This window comes from Salmo salar, chromosome ssa21, assembly GCF_905237065.1.
Source record: "Salmo salar chromosome ssa21, Ssal_v3.1, whole genome shotgun sequence".
NCBI classification, from domain to species: Eukaryota; Metazoa; Chordata; class Actinopteri; order Salmoniformes; family Salmonidae; genus Salmo; species Salmo salar.
This window is the reverse complement of record NC_059462.1, coordinates 46899647-46919641: the sequence shown is the minus strand read 5'-3', so window position 1 is coordinate 46919641 and position 19995 is coordinate 46899647. Positions and strand designations below refer to the sequence as shown.

At 41.8% G+C, this 19995-nt stretch overlaps 1 protein-coding gene across 2 annotated transcripts in view; it reads left to right on the top strand.

Moving 5' to 3' along the window:
* Positions 1 to 19995, top strand: part of LOC106582420 (SH3 domain-binding protein 4) — a 104110-nt gene that overhangs the window by 28153 nt on the left and 55962 nt on the right. Inside the window, exon 2 of one of the 2 annotated variants that reach the window (XM_014165523.2) lies at positions 11246 to 11459. The exons of the other annotated variant lie outside the window; for it this stretch is intronic. The gene's annotated coding sequence lies outside the window, so the exon portion shown is untranslated. The remainder of the gene's footprint in view (positions 1 to 11245; positions 11460 to 19995) is intronic. 2 annotated transcript variants of the gene reach the window in all.

Here is a 19995-nt window from a genome sequence, read left to right as displayed (position 1 = left end):
TCGTGGAGAAGAAACGTTAGTGGGCGTGGCGTTTGACCAGCGCCATGTGGAAGGGTAGCCAGGCAGTATTACCACTGTCTCTAATGGAGTTTTTTTGACTGACAACATGTCATATTTAAAGCATATTTTTAAATATGCATTTTTCTGAAGTTGTTTGCTAGAATAGATGCGGGTGCTTTGGAGAGCAAGAGATGAGAGAAAACATGTAGCAAGCAGTTCAACCTGTGAGTTACATTGCTGTAATATCCTGCTAAAGCACCTGCATTTGAGCATGAAATAGTCACAAGATAAATCCCTGATTAGTTGCATGAAGTAGCCATATTAACTTTATTTCCCTATGAGGTGAACCATGGAGGCAGAGAGAGCAGCTAAGCACAGCAAAAATGGCGTCTGGCACATCCAGTGGGACTCCAGAAGACATGAAACCTAATTTAGCTCTCACTCCAAACGCTTTGTTACTGAGTGTGCTACTTTTGCAACTACTTAGATTTACGTCTCAGGTAACATCCTTACCAGTTGTTTCTGTTTGTTGAATTCCAGACGCCACTTCCCACTATTGTCCTTCTTGAACTGCTGCTGTGAGGTTAAGTATGGTAGGGTGGTCACTGGTCAAGGCCAGGGGATAGGTCTAGAGATGTACATTGGCTTGCGAAAGTATTCACCGCCTTGGCATTTTTCCTATTTTGTTGCCTTACAACCTGGAATTAAAATGTATTTTTTGTGGGTTTGTATCTTTTGATTTACACAATCTGACTACCACTTTGAAGATAAAATGTATTTTATTGTGAAACAAAGAAGAAATAAGACAAAAAAACGGAACTTGAGCGTGCATAACTATTCACCCGCCGAAAATCAATACTTTGTAGAGCCACCTTTTGCAGCAGTTACAGCTGCAAGTTTCTAGGGGTATGTCTCTATAAACTTGGCACATCTAGCCACTGGGATTTTTGCCCATTCTTCAAGGCAAAACTGCTCCAGCTCCTTCAAGTTGGATGGGTTCCGCTGGTGTACAGCAATCTCTAAGTCATACTACAGATTCTCAATTGGATTGAGGTCTGGGCTTTGACAAGGCCATTCAAAGACATTTAAGTGTTTCCCCTTAACCTCTTGGGGCTAGGTGGGACGCTAGCGTGCCACCTGTGGTGCACTCCATCAACAGCAGGTGCATTTCAAGAGCGGCAAATTTGAATCCAAATAAATGTCAAAATTCAAATTTTTCAAAAATACAACTATGTTACACCATTTGAAAGATAAACATCTCCTTAATCTAACCACGTTTTACGATTTCAAAAAGGTTTTACGGCAAAAGCATAAATTTAGAGTATGTTAGGACAGTACATTTACAAGAGTTGTGTGTAATGTTTTGTCAAGTCAAAGACAGGGTCACCAAAACCATAAAACCAGCTAAAATGATACACTAACCTTTTACAATCTTCATCAGATGACACTCCTAGGACATTATGTTAGACAATGCATGCATTTTTAGTTCTATAAAGTTCATATTTATATACAAAAACAGCGTTTTACTATGGCATTGATGTTGAGGAAATCGTTTCCCTCCAATAACCGGCAGTCAAGTCAGCGTCAGAAATTAAATAATTAAAATTAGAAAACATTGGTAAAATATTATATTGTCATTTAAAGAATTATAGATTTACATCTTTTGAACGCAATCAACTTGCCAGATTAAAAATAACCTTACTGGGAAATCACACTTTGCAATAATCTGAGCACTGTGCCCAGAAAAATACGCTGTGCGATACAGACTAGACGCCATGTTGGGGAGATCTAAAATCGAAAATACTATGTAAATAATCCATTACCTTTGATTCTCTTCATCAGATGTCACTTCCAGGTATCACAGGTCCATAACGAATGTAGTTTTGTTCAAAAAAGCTCATCATTTATGTCCAAAATCTCCGTCTCGTTAGCACATGATGTTAAGCCAGCGGACTTCTCGTCACGAACGAGGGGAAAAAATATATTTCCGTTCGTTCAAACATGTCAAACGTTGTATAGCATAAATCATTAGGGCCTTTTTAACCAGAACATGAATAATATTCAAGGTGGACGAATGCATAGCCTTTTATAACGTATTGGAACGAGGGTACCCAACATGAAGTAGCGCGCCAGGTGTCTAATGGGACATCACCGTTCCATGGCTCTTGTTCGGTCAGATCTCCCTCCAGAAGACTCAAAACACTTTGTAAAGGCTGGTGACATCTAGTGGAAGCAATAGGAAGTGCCAAAATATTCCTAAACCCCTGTGTTTTTCAATGGGAGAGGTTTAAAGTCAATACAACACATCAGGTATCCACTTCCTGTCAGAAAATGTCTCAGGGTTTTGCCTGCCAAATGAGTTCTGTTATACTCACAGACACCATTCAAACAGTTTTGGAAACTTTAGAGTGTTTTCTATCCATATATAATAAGTATATGCATATTCTAGTTACTGGGTAGGATTAGTAACCAGATTAAATCGGGTACATTTTTTTTATCCAGACGTGCAAATGCTGCCCCCTAGACCCAACAGGTTAAACCACGCAAGTGTTGCTTCAGCAGTATGCTCATTTTCCTGCTGGAAGGTGAAGATCCGTCCCAGTCTCAAATCTCTGGAAGACTGAAACAGGTTTCCCTCAAGAATTTCCCTGTATTTAGCGCCGTCCATCATTCCTTCAATTCTGACCAGTTTCCCAGTCTCTGCTGATGGAAAAACACCCCCACAGCATGATGCTGCCACCACCATGCTTCACTGTGGGGATGCGGTTCTCGGGATGATTAGAGGTGTTGGGTTTGTGCCAGACATAGCGTTTTCCTTGATGGCCAAAAAGCTCAATTTTAGTCTCATCTGACCAGAGTACCTTCTTCCATATGTTTGGGGAGTCTCCCACATGCCTTTTGGCGAACACCAAACGTGTTTGCTTATTTTTTTCTTTAAGCAATGGCTTTTTTTCTGGCCACTCTTCCATAAAGCCTAGCTCTGTGGAGTGTACGGCTTAAAGCGGTCCTATGGACAGATACTCCAAGATCCGCTATGGAGCTTTGCAGCTCCTTCAGGGTTATCTTTGGTCTCTTTGTTGCCCCTCCTTGCCTGGTCCATGAGTTTTGGTGGGCGGCCCTCTCTTGGCAGGCTTGTTGTGGTGCCATATTCTTTCAATGTTTTCATAATGGATTTTATGGTGCTCCGTGGGATGTTCAAAGTTTGTGATATTTTTTTATAACCCAACCCTGATCTGTACTTTCCACAACTTTGTCCCTGGCCTGTTTTGGAGAGCTCCTTGGTCTTCATGGTGCCCCTTGCTTATTGGTGTGGCAGACTCTGGGGCCTTTCAGAACAGGTGTGTATATATACTGAGATCATGTGACAGATCATGTGAGACTTAGATTACACACAGGTGGACTTTATTTAACTAATTATGTGACTTCTGAAGGTAATTGGTTGCACCAGATCTTATTTAGGGGCTTCATAGCAAAGGGGGTGAATACATATGCACGTTTTACTTTTTATTTATTTTGTGAAACAGGTTATTTTTTGCATTTCACTTCACCAATTTGGACTATTTTGTCTATGTCCATTACATGAAATCCAAATAAAAATACATTTAAATTACAGGTTGCAAGGAAACAAAATAGGAAAAAGTCCAAGGGAGTGAATACCTTTACAAAGCACTGTAGACCACCCATGGGTAGTGTGAAAGCAGATGGACACATGCATTTGATACAGACCATCAAATTCCCCCAAACTCTTTATCAAAGGCTTATGTTGGCAGTCGTAGGACAGAATGGGCTCAACACTTTGTGAAGTAACGCTGCATTCCTCATTATACTCTTCTTTCACAGCCTGGAGGAGCACCCTTAGAATCACTCATGCTTTAGTAAAAACATGTCAGTGGTATCATAAGACATTTCTCCCATGAAAACTTAAAGAACTTATTGAATTATAGATGGGATGTAAAAAAGCTCAGAGTAGTTTGTTGGTATGTGTCGAGACAGAGCTGGGTTTCATTGACCCACATCTGGTTTCAAGGATAGGCCAAGAGTTGAGAGATACAGGTAACTGCCAAAATAATGGAAAAACACTAGACTAAATGAGGGATACAAAGTAGGGATGCCCCATATATCAGTGAACATATCGGAATCGGACGATATTATCTAAAAATGCCATCATCCGTATCGGCCTGATGTCTATTTTAACGCCAATGTGAACAACCGATGTCAAATCTGACGTGCATACCTATATAACGTAGATACATGAAATATGACGCCACACAAAATGTTGCGCTACACGTGCAACACAGAATTCCTAACCTAGCCCACAATGTCTGCTGTGTGGATTGAGCAGTCAACAAGTCAAGCAGTCATTTGAAAGAGTAAGAACATTTCAGAGAGACAACTCAAAGGTGAAATCCATTAACACCAAGATAATGGTATTCATTGCCCTTGTTGACAATCAACCGTTCTCTGTTATGGGTGATGTTGGAATTCGCGACTGGCGAACAGCCCAGTACATCACTGGGGCCAAGCTTCCTGCAATCCAGGACCTCTATACCAGGCAGTGTCAGAGGAAGGCCCTAAACATTGTCAAAGACTCCAGCCACCCTAGTCATAGACTTTTCTCTCTGCTAATGCACGTCATGCGGTACTGGAGCACCAAGTTTAGGCCGAAGAGGCTTCTAAACAGCTTCTACCCCAAGCCATAAGACTCCTTAACCTGTCTGGGAACGTGGGACACTTGCCAGTGGAATCGCGTCGCGCGAAATACAAAACCTCATAAATGCTATAACTTCAATTTCTCAAACATATGACTATTTTATACCATTTTATAGATACACCTCTCCTGAATCGAACCACGTTGTCCGATTTCAAAAAGGCTTTACAGCAAAAGCAAAACATTAGATTATGTTAGGAGAGTACCCTGCCAAAAAAATCACACTGCCATTTTCAAAGCAACTAGCATGCATCACAAATACCCAAAACACAGCTAAATGCAGCACTAACCTTTGACAATCTTCATCAGATGACACTCCTAGGACATCATGTTACACAATACATGCATTTTTTGTTCGATAAAGTTCATATTTATATATAAAAACAGCATTTTACATCGGCGCGTGACGTTCAGAAAATATTTTCCCTCAAACGCTTCCGGTGAATCAGCGCTACAATTTACAAAATTACAATTTGAAAACATTGTTAAAATGTAATATTGTCATTCAAAGAATTATAGATTAACATCTCGTGAATGCAACCACATTGCCAGATTTTAAAAATAACTTTACTGGGAAATCACACTTTGCAATAAACTACATGGTATGCTCAGAAAAATAGGCTAGGCGATACATGTTAGCGCCATCTTGGAACCATCTAAAATCAAATATACTATTGTAAATATTCCCTTACCTTTGATTATCTTCATCAGAAGGCACTTCCAGGAATCCCAGGTCCACAACAAATGTAGTTTTGTTCAAAAAAGTTAATAATTTATGTCCCAATAGTTCCTTCTTGTTAGCGCGTTCCGAAGGCTACTCATAATGTACTGAAGCGTGCGGGACTTGTCGTCACGAATGTGCAAAAAATATATATTTACGTTCGTTCAAACATGTCAAACGTTGTATAACATAAATCTTTAGGGCCTTTTTCAACCAGAGCTTCAATAATATTCAAGGACGATTGCATTGTCTTACTAAACGTTTCGGAACAAAAGGGTTCCCATGGGCGCCCGTGTCATAGTAGTAATGGCCCTCCCCCTGTGACCAACTTCCCAAGCCTCTCTTTGGGTCAGTTTCTACCATAGAAGACTCAAACCACTTTGTAAAGACTGTTGACATCTAGTGTAAGCCTTAGGAAGTGCTACATGATTAATAAGTCCCTGTGTGTTTCAATGGCAAAGGCTTGAAAGTGATTCCACACATCAGATTTCCACTTCCTGTTAGGATTTGTCTCAGGGTTTTGACTCCCATATGAGTTCTGTTATACTCACAGACACCATTCAAACAGTTTTAGAAACTTTAGAGTGTTTTCTATCCAAATCTACTAATTATATGCATATTCTAGTTACTGGGCAGGAGTAGTAACCAGATTAAATCGGGTACGTTTTTTATCCAGCCGTGCAAATAATGCCCCCTATCCCCAACAGGATTTATAACATCTAATCAAATGGCTACCCAGACTATTTGCATTGCCCCCCTCTCCCCCTCTTTTACGCCGCTGCTACTCTCTTGTTATCATCTATGCATAGTCATTTGAATAACTTTAATAACTCCATGTACATATTGGTTCAAAATTGCGCCGGAAGAAATGGCAGCAGTTTTACCAGCGCCTAATAGCGCCTAACTGCTATTATGTGGGGTTTTTTCGCATTATTTTTAACCTGTTTTCTACATAATGTTTCTGCCACCGTATCTTACGGCAAAAAAGAGCTTCTGGATATCAGGACAGCGATCACTTCCCTCAGATTAGAGTAAGATGTTTTCTTCAACAAGCAGGAAGCACAGGATATACTGCGAACACGCAACAAGCCCGACATCCCCGTTATTGACAAGAGAAAGAGATGCAGGTACAGAGGACACAGAGCGGGGTGCCCCATAAGGATCCGGAGAAGGTGAGTGGGAAAGCTGCCGTTACCGTCAATATTACTCGCCAACATACAATCATTGGACAATAAATTAGACGAGGTAAGATCATGAATATCCTACCAACGGGACATCAAAAACCTGTAACATCTTATGTTTCACGGAATCGTGGCTGAATGATGACAAGGATGTTCAGCTAGCAGGGTATACGCTGCACCGGCTAGATAGAACAGCACACTCTGGTAAGATGAGGGGGGGGGGCGGTCTGTGCATATTTGTAAACAACAGCTGGTGCACGAAATCCAAGGAAGTCTCTAGATTTTGCTTGCCTGAAGTAGAGTATTTTATGATAAGCTGTAGGCCACACTATTTACCAAGAGTGTTTTCATCTATGCTTTTCGTGGCTGTTGATTTACCACCACATACGGACGCTAGCACTAAGACCGCACTCAGTCAGCTGTATAAGGAAATAAGCAAACAGGAACCCACTCACCCAGAGGCGGTGTTCCTAGTGGCTGGAGACTTTAACATCTCTAGGCTAGGCGGGACGAATTCGTCCCACCTACGTAACAGCCACGGCTATCCTGTGGCGCGATTTTCAAAACCTTAAAAATCCTATTACTTCAATTTCTCAAACATATGACTATTTTACAGCCATTTAAAGATAAGACTCTCGTTAATCTAACCACACTGTCCGATTTCAAAAAGGCTTTACAACGAAAGCAAAACATTAGATTATGTCAGCAGAGTACCAAGCCAGAAATAATCAGACACCCATTTTTCAAGCCAGCATATAATGTCACCAAAACCCAGAAGACAGCTAAATGCAGCACTCACCTTTGATGATCTTCATCAGATGACAACCCTAGGACATTATGTTATACAATACATGCATGTTTTGTTCAATCAAGTTCATATTTATATCAAAAACCAGCTTTTTACATTAGCATGTGACGTTCAGAACTAGCATACCCCCCGCAAACTTCCGGGAATTCGCTAACATTTTACTAAATTACTCACGATAAACGTTCACAAAAAGCATAACAATTATTTTAAGAATTATAGATACAGACCTCCTCTATGCACTCGATATGTCCGATTTTAAAATAGCTTTTTGGTGAAAGCACATTTTGCAATATTCTAAGTACATAGCCCAGGCATCACGGGCTCGCTTATTTAGACACCCGGCAAGTTTAGCACTCACCATAATCATATTTACTATTATAAAAATTTCATTACCTTTTGTTGTCTTCGTCAGAATACACACCCAGGACAGCTACTTCAATAACAAATGTTGGTTTGGTCCAAAATAATCCATCGTTATATCCGAATAGCGGCGTTTTGTTCGTGCGTTCCAGACACTATCCGAAATAGTAAAGAAGTGTCACGCGCTTGGCGCAATTCGTGACAATAAAATTCTAAGTATTCCATGACCGTACTTCGAAGCATGTCAACCGCTGTTTAAAATCAATTTTTACGACACTTTTCTCGTAGAAAAGCGATAATATTCCGACAGGGAATCTCCTTTTCGGCAAACAGAGGAAAAAATCCCAAAGGCGGGGGCGGTCGGGGTCACGCGCATAAGCTAGTGTCTCTTGATGGGCCACTTGAGAAAGGCGATAATGTGTTTCAGCCTGGGGCTGGAATGACGACATTCTGTTTTTTCCCGGGCTCTGAGCGCCTATGGACGACGTGGGAAGTGTCACGTTAGAGCAGAGATCCTTAGTAAATGATAGAGATGGAAAAGAAGTTCAACAAATGGTCAGACAGGCCACTTCCTGTAAAGGAATCTCTCAGGTTTTGACCTGCCATTTGAGTTCTGTTATACTCACAGACACCATTCAAACAGTTTTAGAAAATTTAGGGTGTTTTCTATCCATATGTAATAAGTATATGCATATTCTAGTTACTGAGTAGGAGTGGTAACCAGATTAAATCGGGTATGTTTTTTATCCAGCCGTGTCAATGCTGCCCCCTAGCCCTAACAGGTTAATGCAGAGAAACTTAAATCAGTTTTACCCAATTTCTATCAACATGTAAAATGCGCAACCAGAGGGAAAAACATTCTAGATCACCTGTACTGCACACACAGAGACACGTACAAAGCTCTCCCTCGCCCTCCTTTTGGTAAATCTGTCCACAATTCTATCATCCTGATTCCTGCTTATGTGCAAAAATTAAAGCAGGAAGCACCAGTGACTCGGTCTATAAAAAAGTGGTCAGATGAAACAGATGCTAAACTACAGGACAGTTTTGCTATCACACACTGGAACATGTTCCTGGATTCTTCCGATTGCATTGAGGAGTACACCACATCAGTCACTGGCTTTACCAATAAGTACATCGAGGACGTTGTCCCCACAGTGACTGTGCGTACATACCCCAACCAGAAGCCATGGATTACAGGCAACATTCGCACTGAGCTAAAGGGTAGAGCTGCCGCTTTCAAGGTGCGGGACTCTAACCCGGGTGCTTATAAGAAAACCTGCTATATCCTCCGACGAACCATCAAACAGGCAAAGCGCCAATACCCCCCCCGTCACTCAATTTCCGCCTGAAGACATACCCTAATCTAACTGTCTGTAGCTCAGGCCCAGAAGCAAGGATATGCATATTCTTGGTATCATTTGAAAGGAAACACTCTGTAGTTTGTGGAAATGTGAATTGAATGTAGGAGAATATAAAACAATAGATCTGGTAGAAGAAAATACAAGGACATAAACATACGTTTTCTGTTTTTTATTGTTGTTGCATCATCCTTCAACTGAACAAGAATAGCCAAACATTCAGATATGATGCTGGGGATAATTTCGATGCAGACCATAAGAGGGCAACAGTATTTGAGGAAAGTTTCAGACAGATATCTTCAGGAATGAGCGAGCTACATGACATTGAGCATGTAGTCACCCAAGTGTCCCACACAAGTTACCCAAATGTACCCAAGTGGCCGAATTGGTACCGTGATACATTTTGATGTAAATAACTATATACAAAATACTAAAATTATATTCTAACACACCCCCAATTGAAAATTAACAAAAAAATAATAATAACAAGGGTAACTATTTACACACATTCAATGTATAATGTACAATATTGTGAAGACCCTCAGTCCTCTACACAAGATTGTACTTCTGATGCCATGCCCCATAGCAGTCTCTTTCTGCTGTAAAGCAGAGGGTTACTGAACAAGTGGTGCAGGTGATGGGGCATTTCCTGTGACAAAGCGCACAACTACGCCTCCCCACTGTGTCCTTTTTGCCCTGAGGTACATTCATGCCTGTAGAGATTAAGTTTGGCAGGTGAACACCACTGGTTGAAGGAGCAGAAGGGACAGAAGTAGAGGGGACAGCAGTGGACTTGCTGTAGCAAACAAGCTCCTGGATGAGCAGCTCTCTGAAGGCTAGCTGTGAGATGAGGGGCTGTCCACAGCTCTTAGCCATTTCCTTCTGGAGGATGAAGGAATTCACCACAGCAATGTCGATGAAATGATAGAAAAATGTCTTGTTCCATTTCATTGTCTTGTGGAGAACATTGTAGTAACTTATCAGCGCTTCTGACAGGTCCACACCTCCCATGCCCTTGTTGTAATCCTTTATAGCTGCAGGAATGTGGACATTTTTGGTGGTCCATGCCCCAGTAGCGTCCTTCACACGCCTGATGAAGAAATCTCCACTGAAGGACTTGTGGATACTGGAGCACATAACCACCTCTCTGGTATCCATCCACTTCACAAAGAGCAGGCCATCTTGGCGAATCCATCTCATGGTAGCCCGCTTAGGCATGTCATTCACCTTGGTTTTCGGAAAGCCCATTCTGTTGGTCCGAATGGTGCCACAAGCCCACACATCCAGCTTCCTCAGGTCTGTGAACAGGGTAGGGCTTGTGTAGAAGTTGTCCGCAAAAAGTTTGTGGCCCTTCCCCAGCAGTTGAAAATCGAATAACTCCATAACGGAATCATAACTGAGTCCCTTACCGGTCGCAAAACTGCTCTTCCCCTCATAAACAAAAAAATTGCACGTATATGCACACGCAGAATCAGCCAAAACAAACAGTTTGTAACCCCATTTAGTTGGTTTGTCATGCATGTATTGTTTTAGGCCAATTCTGGCCTTTGAGGCTACCATCCTCTCATCGATGGAAAGGTTCTGGGCGGGCTGAAAACAGGTCTTGCAGGCCTCAACCACACTGTGGTAGAGGTTTTATTTTGGAGAGCTTATCAAACCTTGCTGTGCCACGCTTCTTCTTGTTGTCCTCATCAACTTCTGGGTCACTGATATGAATCGCCCGTGAGATTGTCAGAAACCTTTTCCATGACATGACAGTGGAGGGGAAAGGCAGTGGATATAGAGGATTTCAGTTTTTCAGTAGTCTTTCAGGGTTTTCAGTTTCACAAGACCCATGTAAATGACCATTGACAGGTAACAAAAAAGATCTGACATGGAAATGGGCTTCAATCCATGTTTCTTGCCTGCCTGCTTCTTGGCACCATACTTATTAGTGTTCAACAACTGACGAGGTGAAAAACAGCTGAAAGAGTTGAATGGGGCTGTACTTTGAAGTCATGTCCAGCGGAGGTCCTGGTGGCCTTTTCGCTCTGAATGTTGGAGGAAGTGGCTCGACATCCTCCTCCAGCACAGAGTGCCAACGACCCTCTTCCTCTCTGTTTGCAGGTTTATCTCTTCCCCACCTCCGCTTCTTTGTCACTGACTTCACACCTGACCGGGCGGGGGTAGGTGTGGAGACGGAGACAGCAGGGGTCCGGCTGGATGAACCAGCTTCTGTGGGGGATGGGCACCTTGGCAGTGGGGGCTCCCAGTCAGAGTTGCTGGGACTGTGAAATAAAGACAGACACAGATTATATATAGAGGGAACCAAATCACTATGGTGAGGTGTTGTTCCATTCTACCCCATTCCATGTTTAGATAAAATAAATGTAAAAAAGATCTAATATATACAGACACACACACATACATACATACATAATAGAGGTTGACCGATTTAATTAGGGCCGATTTCAAGTTTTCATAACATTTTACATTTTAGTCATTTAGCAGACGATCTTATCCAGAGCGACTTACAGTAGTGAATACATACATTTCATTTTCATTTCATGCATTTTTTTTATTTTTGTACTGAATCGAACCCACAACCCTGGCGTTGCACACAACATGCTGGCATTGCAAACACCATGCTCTACCAACTGAGCCACAGGGAAGGCCGATCGGACATCTATATTTTTGGACACCGATTTGGCCGATTTGTTTTTATTATTATTATTTTTTTTTTACACCTTTATTTAACTAGGCAAGTCAGTTAACTTCTCTAGGGCCAGTGGGACGATTTCGTCCCACCTACGTAACAGCCAGTGGAATCCCATGGCGCGTTATTCAAATACCTTAGAAATGCTATTACTTCAATTTCTCAAACATATGACTATTTTACACCATTTTAAAGACAAGACTCGTTAATCTAACCACACTGTCCGATTTCAAAAAGGCTTTACAACGAAAGCAAAACTTTAGATTATGTCAGCAGAGTACCCAGCCAGAAATAATCAGACACCCATTTTTCAAGCTAGCATATAATGTCACATAAACCCAAACCACAGCTAAATGCAGCACTAACCTTTGATGATCTTCATCAGATGACACTCCTAGGACATTATGTTATACAATACATGCATGTTTTGTTCAATCAAGTTCATATTTATATCAAAAAACAGCTTTTTACATTAGCATGTGACGTTCAGAACTAGCATACCCCCCCGCAAACTTCCGGTGAATTTACTAAATTACTCACGATAAACATTCACAAAAAACATAACAATTATTTAAAGATTTATAGATACAGAACTCCTCTATACACTCGCTATGTCCGATTTTAAAATAGCTTTTCGGTGAAAGCACATTTTGCAATATTCTGAGTAGATAGCCCGGCATCACAGGGCTAGCTATTTAGACACCCAGCAAGTTTAGCACTCACCAAAGTCAGATTTACTATAAGAAAAATATTATTACCTTTGCTGTTCTTCGTCAGAATGCACTCCCAGGACTTCTACTTCAATAACAAATGTTGGTTTGGTTCAAAATAATCCATAGTTATATCCAAATAGCGGCGTTTTGTTCGTGCGTTCAAGACACTATCCGAAAGTGTAAATAAGGGTCACGCGCACGACGCATTTCGTGACAAAAAAAATCAAAATATTCCATTACCGTACTTCGAAGCATGTCAACCGCTGTTTAAAATCTATTTTTATGCGATTTTTCTCGTAAAAAAGCGATAATATTCCGACCGGGAAAGCGTGTTTACGTTCAAAGAGAGAGAAAATAAAAGCATGGGATCCCCTCGTGCACGAGCCTGAGTCTCATAGTACTCTGACCGGCCACTATCCAAACGCGCTAATGTTTTTCAGCCAGGGGCTGCCTCGATATCATTCAGCTTTTTCCCGGGTTCTGAGAGCCTATGGGAGCCGTAGGAAGTGTCACATCACAGCAAAGATCCTCAGTTTTCAATAAACAGAGCCAAGAAGAACAAGAACTTGTCAGAGAGGGCACTTCCTGTAAGGAATCTTCTCAGGTTTTTGCCTGCCATATGAGTTCTGTTATACTCAGACACCATTCAAACAGTTTTAGAAACTTTAGGGTGTTTTCTATCCAAAGCCAATAATTATATGCATATTCTAGTTACTGGGCAGGAGTAGTAACCAGATTAAATCGGGTACGTTTTTTATCCGGCCGTGTCAATACTGCCCCCTAGCCCTAACAGGTTAAGAACATATTCTTATTTTCAATGACGTCCTAGGAACAGTGGGTTAACTGCCTTGTTCAGGGGCAAAACGACAGATTTTTACCTTGTCAGCTCGGGGATTCAAACTTGCAACCTTACGGTTAACTAGTCCAACGCTCTAACCACCTGCCTTACATTGCACTCCACGAGGAGCCTGCCTGTTACGCGAATGCAGTAAGAAGCCAAGGTAAGTTGCTAGCTAGCATTAAACTTATCTTATAAAAAAACAATCAATCAATCATAATCACTAGTTAACCTGTTAGGGCTAGGGGGCAGTATTGACACGGCTGGATAAAAAACGTACCCGATTTAATCTGGTTACCACTCCTACCCAGTAACTAGAATATGCATATACTTATTATATATGGATAGAAAACACCCTAAAGTTTCTAAAACTGTTTGAATGGTGTCTGTGAGTATAACAGAACTCAAATGGCAGGTCAAAACCTGAGAGATTCCTTTACAGGAAGTGGCCAGTTTTTTTATTAAATCGGCCGATTAATCGGTACCGGCTTTTTTGGTCCTCCAATAATCGGTATCGGTGTTGAAAAATCATAATCGGTCGACCTCACATACATACATACATACATACATACATACATACATACATACATACATACATACATACATACATACACTCTACCCACAATGTAGAGCTACTTTACACATTTCATTACATATTTTTATACATGGCAAATAAAATAAAAATATCTCCAAAACAACTCAAATGAATAATATTTTATATTATTAATTTCAAACAATGGCATGAGAAGTACTCACCAGTCCAACATTGCATCTTCTCCATACAAGAACATCTCCTCGGTTTGCGAGTCAAAACTATTGTCACTATCTGACTCATCTTGTAGTAATTCCGTCTCACTTTCTCTATCAATTTTGTCGATAATATTGTATAGATCTGTATACCTAGACATTGCCTTTGATTTCCCAGATTTGGTCGCCATAATTCTTCAGATAAAACTGCGGAAAATGCTCTCGAAACAATACTGCTAGGCGTAACCAGCGTGGCTACTTCAGGTAAAATTTTCAATGGCGAATGAGTGTCTTTACGCTTGAGTTTCAAGCAAGGGCTAGTCTTCCCGGATATAAACATTACACATTGCCGTTTACCTCAGCTCATTGGCTATCTACCAAGCTAGATTTCAAGACGATCAGTGGTCATTGGGCCGAAATACAGTCAATCAACGAAGCACTGGTCATATCATTGGTGCGCAATGATGTCATTGTTTGGTGTGTTCAAATCAGTTCCTTTCGGTCAATACGTCCCACGAAAAGAACCATGAAGTCTGGTTGTGTTACTAACAAACAAAGGATTGCAATGAAACCAACCATGACTAGATAAACGTAAGTTTAGTGTGAGTAATTACATCAACTGTTTTGTCGAAAGTTGAAGGAGATGGAATTCATGACACAAGCCGTTTACAAAATGTTTCGTGTTAGGCTATATAAATGGATTTAATCGAACAAAACAACCATTTATTGTGTAGATTGGACCTTTTCTATTGCCAAAAGAAGAAGATATTCAAAGGTAATTGATTATTTTATTGCTATTTCTGACTTTCGTGACGCTAATGCTTGGTTGGAAAATGCTAGTAATACTTGTGTGTAGGGCGCTGTCCTCAGATAATCGCAAGGTATGCTTTCGCGTAAAGCGTTTTTGAAATCTGACACAGCGGCTGGATTAACAAGAAGTTTAGCTTTTAAAGGATGTAAGATACATGTATTTACAAGAATGTTTAATATTACGAAGGGTGTATTTAGAATTTTAGCGTTCTGCAATTTCACCGGACGCTACCGTCCCACCTATCCTAGAGAAGTTAACAGCTTTTACCCCCAAGCCATAAGATTCCTGAACAGCTTATGAAATACCAGGACTATTTGCATTGTGCATCTTCGTCCAACCCCGACCCCTCTTTTACGATGCTGCTACTCTCTATTTATCATATATGCATAGTCACTTTAACTATACATTCATGTACATACTACTTCAATTAGCCCGACTAACCGGTGCCCCGCCCATTGGCTACTACTGCTACTCTCTGTTTATCATATATGCATTGTCATTTTAACCATACCTACATGTACATACTACCTCAATTAGCCCGACTAACCAGTGCCTGTATATAGCCTCGCTACTGTATTTAGCCTCGCTTCTGTTATTATTCACTGTCTTTTTACTGCTGTTTTTTATTTCCTTATCTATTGTTCACCTAATACCTATTTTTTTTACTTACAAATTGCACTGTTGGTTAGGGCCTGTAAGTAAGCATTTCACTGTAAGGTCTACACCTGTTGTATTGGGCGCACATGACAAATATACTTTGATTTGATTATCTCAACTAACCAGTGTCTCCCCGCACATTGACTCTGTACCGGTACCCCCCTGTATATAGTCTCCACATTGACTCTGTACCGGTACCCCCCTGTATATAGTCTCCACATTGACTCTGTACCGGTATCCCCCTGTATATAGTCTCCACATTGACTCTGTACCGGTACCCCCCTGTATATAGTCTCCACATTGACTCTGTACCGGTACCCCCCTGTATATAGTCTCCACATTGACTCTGTACCGGTACCCCCCTGTATATAGTCTCCACATTGACTCTGTACCGGTACCCCCCTGTATATAGTCTCCACATTGACTCTGTACCGGTACCCCCCCCTGTATATCTCCATTGCTGTTCTGGTTAGTGTTTATTGGCTTATTTCACTGTAGAGCCTCTAGCCCTGCTCATTATACCTTATCCAACCTCTCAGTTCCTCCACCCACACATGCTATGACATCTTCTGGTTTCAATGATGTTTCTAGAGACAATATCTCTCTCATAATCACTAAATGCCTAGGTTTACCTCCTCTGTACTCACATCCCACCATACCTTTGTCTGTACATTATACCTTGAAGCTATTTTATCGCCCCCAGAAACCTGCTCCTTTTTCTCTCTATTCTGGACGTCACAGACGACCAATTCTTATAGCTTTTAGCCGTACCCTTATACTCATTCTTCTCTGCTCCTCTGGCGATGTAGAGGTGAATCCAGGCCCTGCAGTGCCTGGCTCCACTCCTACTCCCCAGGCGCTCTCTTTTGATGACTTCTGTAACCGTAATAACCTTGGTTTCATGCATGTTAACATTAGAAGCCTCCTCCCTAAGTTTGTTTTATTCACTGCTTTAGCACACTCTGCCAACCCGGATGTCCTAGCTGTGTCTGAATCTTGGCTTAGGAAGTCCACCAAAAACTCTGAAATCTTCATCCCTAACTACAACGTTTTCAGACAAGATAGAACGACCAAAGGGGGCGGTGTTGCAATCTACTGCAGAGATAGCCTGCAGAGTTCTGTCCTGCTATCCAGGTCTGTACCCAAACAATTTGAACTTCTACTTTTAAAAATCCACCTCTCCAAAAACAAGTCTCTCACCGTTGCCGCCTGCTATAGACCCCCCTCGGCCCCTAGTTGTGCTCTGGACACCATATGTGAACTGATTGCCCCCATCTATCTTCAGAGCTCGTGCTACTAGGTGACCTAAACTGGGACATGCTTAACACCCCAGCCATCCTACAATCCAAGCTTGATGCCCTCAATCTCACACAAATTATTAATGAACCCACCAGGTACAACCCCAAAGCCGCAAACACTGGCACCCTCATAGATATCATCCTAACCAACGTGCCCTCTAAATACACCTCTGCTGTTTTCAACCAAGATCTCAGCGATCACTGCCTCATTGCCTGCACCCGTAATGGGTCAGCGGTCAAACGACCTCCACTCATCACTGTCAAACGCTCCCTGAAACATTTCAACGAGCAAGCCTTTCTAATCGACCTGGCCCTGGTATCCTGGAAGGATATTGACCTCATCCCGTCAGTAGAGGATGCCTGGTTATTTTTTTTAAATGCCTTCCTCTCCATCTTAAATAAGCATGCCCCTTTCAAGAAATTTTGAACCAGGAACAGATATAGCCCTTGGTTCTCCCCAGACCTGACTGCCCTTAACCAACACAAAAATATCCTGTGGCGTTCTGCATTAGCATCGAACTGCCCCCGCGATATGCAACTTTTTAGGGAAGTTAGAAACCAATACACACAGGCAGTTAGAAACGCCAAGGCTAGCTTTTTCAAACAGAAATTCGCTTCGTGCAACTCCAACTCTAAAAAGTTCTGGGACATTGTAAAGTCCATGGAGAATAAGAACACCTCCTCCCAACTGCCCACTGCACTGAGGATAGGAAACTCTGTCACCACCGATAAGCCCACTATAATTGAGAATTTCAATAAGCATTTTTCTACGGCTGGCCATGCTTTCCACCTAACTACCCCTACTGCATTCAACAGCACTGCACCCCCACAGCTACTCGCCCAAGCCTCCCCCATTTCTCCTTCTCCCAAATCCATTCAGCTGATGTTCTGAAAGAGCTGCAAAATCTGGACCCCTACAAATCAGCTGGGCTTGACAATCTGGACCCTTTCTTTCTAAAATTATCTGCCGAAATTATTGCAACCCCTATTACTAGCCTGTTCAACCTCTCTTTCGTGTCGTCTGAGATTCCCATAGATTGGAAAGCAGCTGCTGTCATCCCCCTCTTCAAAGGAGGTGACACTCTTGACCCAAATTGCTACAGACCTATAGCCATCCTACCCTGCCTTTCTAAGGTCTTCGAAAGCCAAGTCAACAAACAGATTACCGACCATTTCGAATCCCACCGCACCCTCTCCGCTATGCAATCTGGTTTCAGAGCTGGTCATGGGTGCACCTCAGCCACGCTCAAGGTCCTAAACGACATCGTAACCGCCATCGATAACAAACAATACTGTGCTGCCGTATTCATTGACCTGGCCAAAGCTTTTGACTCTGTTAATCACCACATCCTCATCGGCAGACTCAGTAGCCTTGGTTTCTCAAACGATTGCGTCGCCTGGTTCACCAACTACTTCTCTGACAGAGTTCAGTGTGTCAAATCGGAGGGCCTACTGTCTGGACCTCTGGCAGTCTCTATGGGGGTACCACAGGGTTCAATTCTTGGGCCAACTCTTTTCTCTGTATACATAAATGATGTCACTCTTGCTGCTGGTGAATCTCTGATCCACCTCTACGCAGACGACACCATTCTGTACACTTCTGGCCCTTCTTTGGACACTGTGTTAACAACCCTCCAGACGAGCTTCAATGCCATTCAACTCTCCTTCCGTGGTCTCCAACTGCTCCTAAACACAAGTAAAACTAAATGCATGCTCTTCAACCGATCGCTGCCTGCACCTGCCCGCCTGTCCAGCATCACTTCTCTGGACGGTTCTAACTTAGAATTTGTGGACAACTACAAATACCTAGGTGTCTGGTTAGACTGTAAACTCTCCTTCCAGACTCACATCAATCATCTCCAATCCAAAGTGAAATCTCGAATTGGCTTCCTATTTCGCAACAAAGCATCCTTCACTCATGCTGCCAAACATACCCTCGTAAAACTGACCATCCTACCAATCCTCGACTTCGGCGATGTCATTTACAAAATAGCTTCCAATACCCTACTCAACAAGCTGGATGCAGTCTATCACAGTGCCATCCGTTTTGTCACCAAAGCCCCATATACTACCAACCACTGCGACCTGTACGCTCTCGTTGGCTGGCCTTCGCTTCATAATCGTCGCCAAACACATTGGCTCCAGGTCATCTACAAGACCCTGCTAGGTAAAGTCCCCCCTTATCTCCGCTCACTGGTCACCATAGCAGCACCCACCTGTAGCACGCGCTCCAGCAGGTATATCTCTCTGGTCACCCCTAAAGCCAACTCCTCCTTTGGTCGTCTCTCCTTCCAGTTCTCTGCTGCCAATGACTGGAACGAACTACAAAAATCTCTGAAACTGGAAACACTTATCTCCCTCACTAGCTTTAAGCACCAGCTGTCAGAGCAGCTCACAGATCACTGCACCTGTACATAGCCCATCTATAATTTAGCCCAAACTACTACCTCTTCCCCTACTGTATTTATTTATTTTATTTATTTTGCTCCTTTGCACCATATTATTTATATTTTATCTCTGAACTTTCTTCAAACTACAAATCTACCATTCCAGTGTTTTTCTTGCTATACTTTATTTACTTTGCCACCATGGCATTTTTTTGCCTTTACCTCCCTTATCTCACATCATTTGCTCACATTGTATATAGTCTTTTTTTTTTTTTTCTACTGCATCATTGATTGTATGTTGTTTTACTCCATGTGTAACTCTGTGTTTTTGTATGTTGTCGAACTGCTTTGCTTTATCTTGGCCAGGTCGCAATTGTAAATGAGAACTTGTTCTCAACTTGCCTACCTGGTTAAATAAAGGTGAAATAAATAAATAAATAAAAATATAGTCTCCACATTGACTCTGTACGGGTACCCCCCTGTATATAGTCTCGCTATTGTTATTTTACTGCTGCTCTTTAATTACATGTTACTTTTATTTCTTATTCTTATCCATATTTTTTTTAAACTGCATTGTTGGTTAGTGGTTCGTAAGTAAGAATTTCACTGTAATGTCTACACCTGTTGTATTCGGCGCATGTGACTATTAAAATGTGATTTGATTTGAAATAAGCTTTTAACTTGACACGTCAAATAACACTGTTCTATTA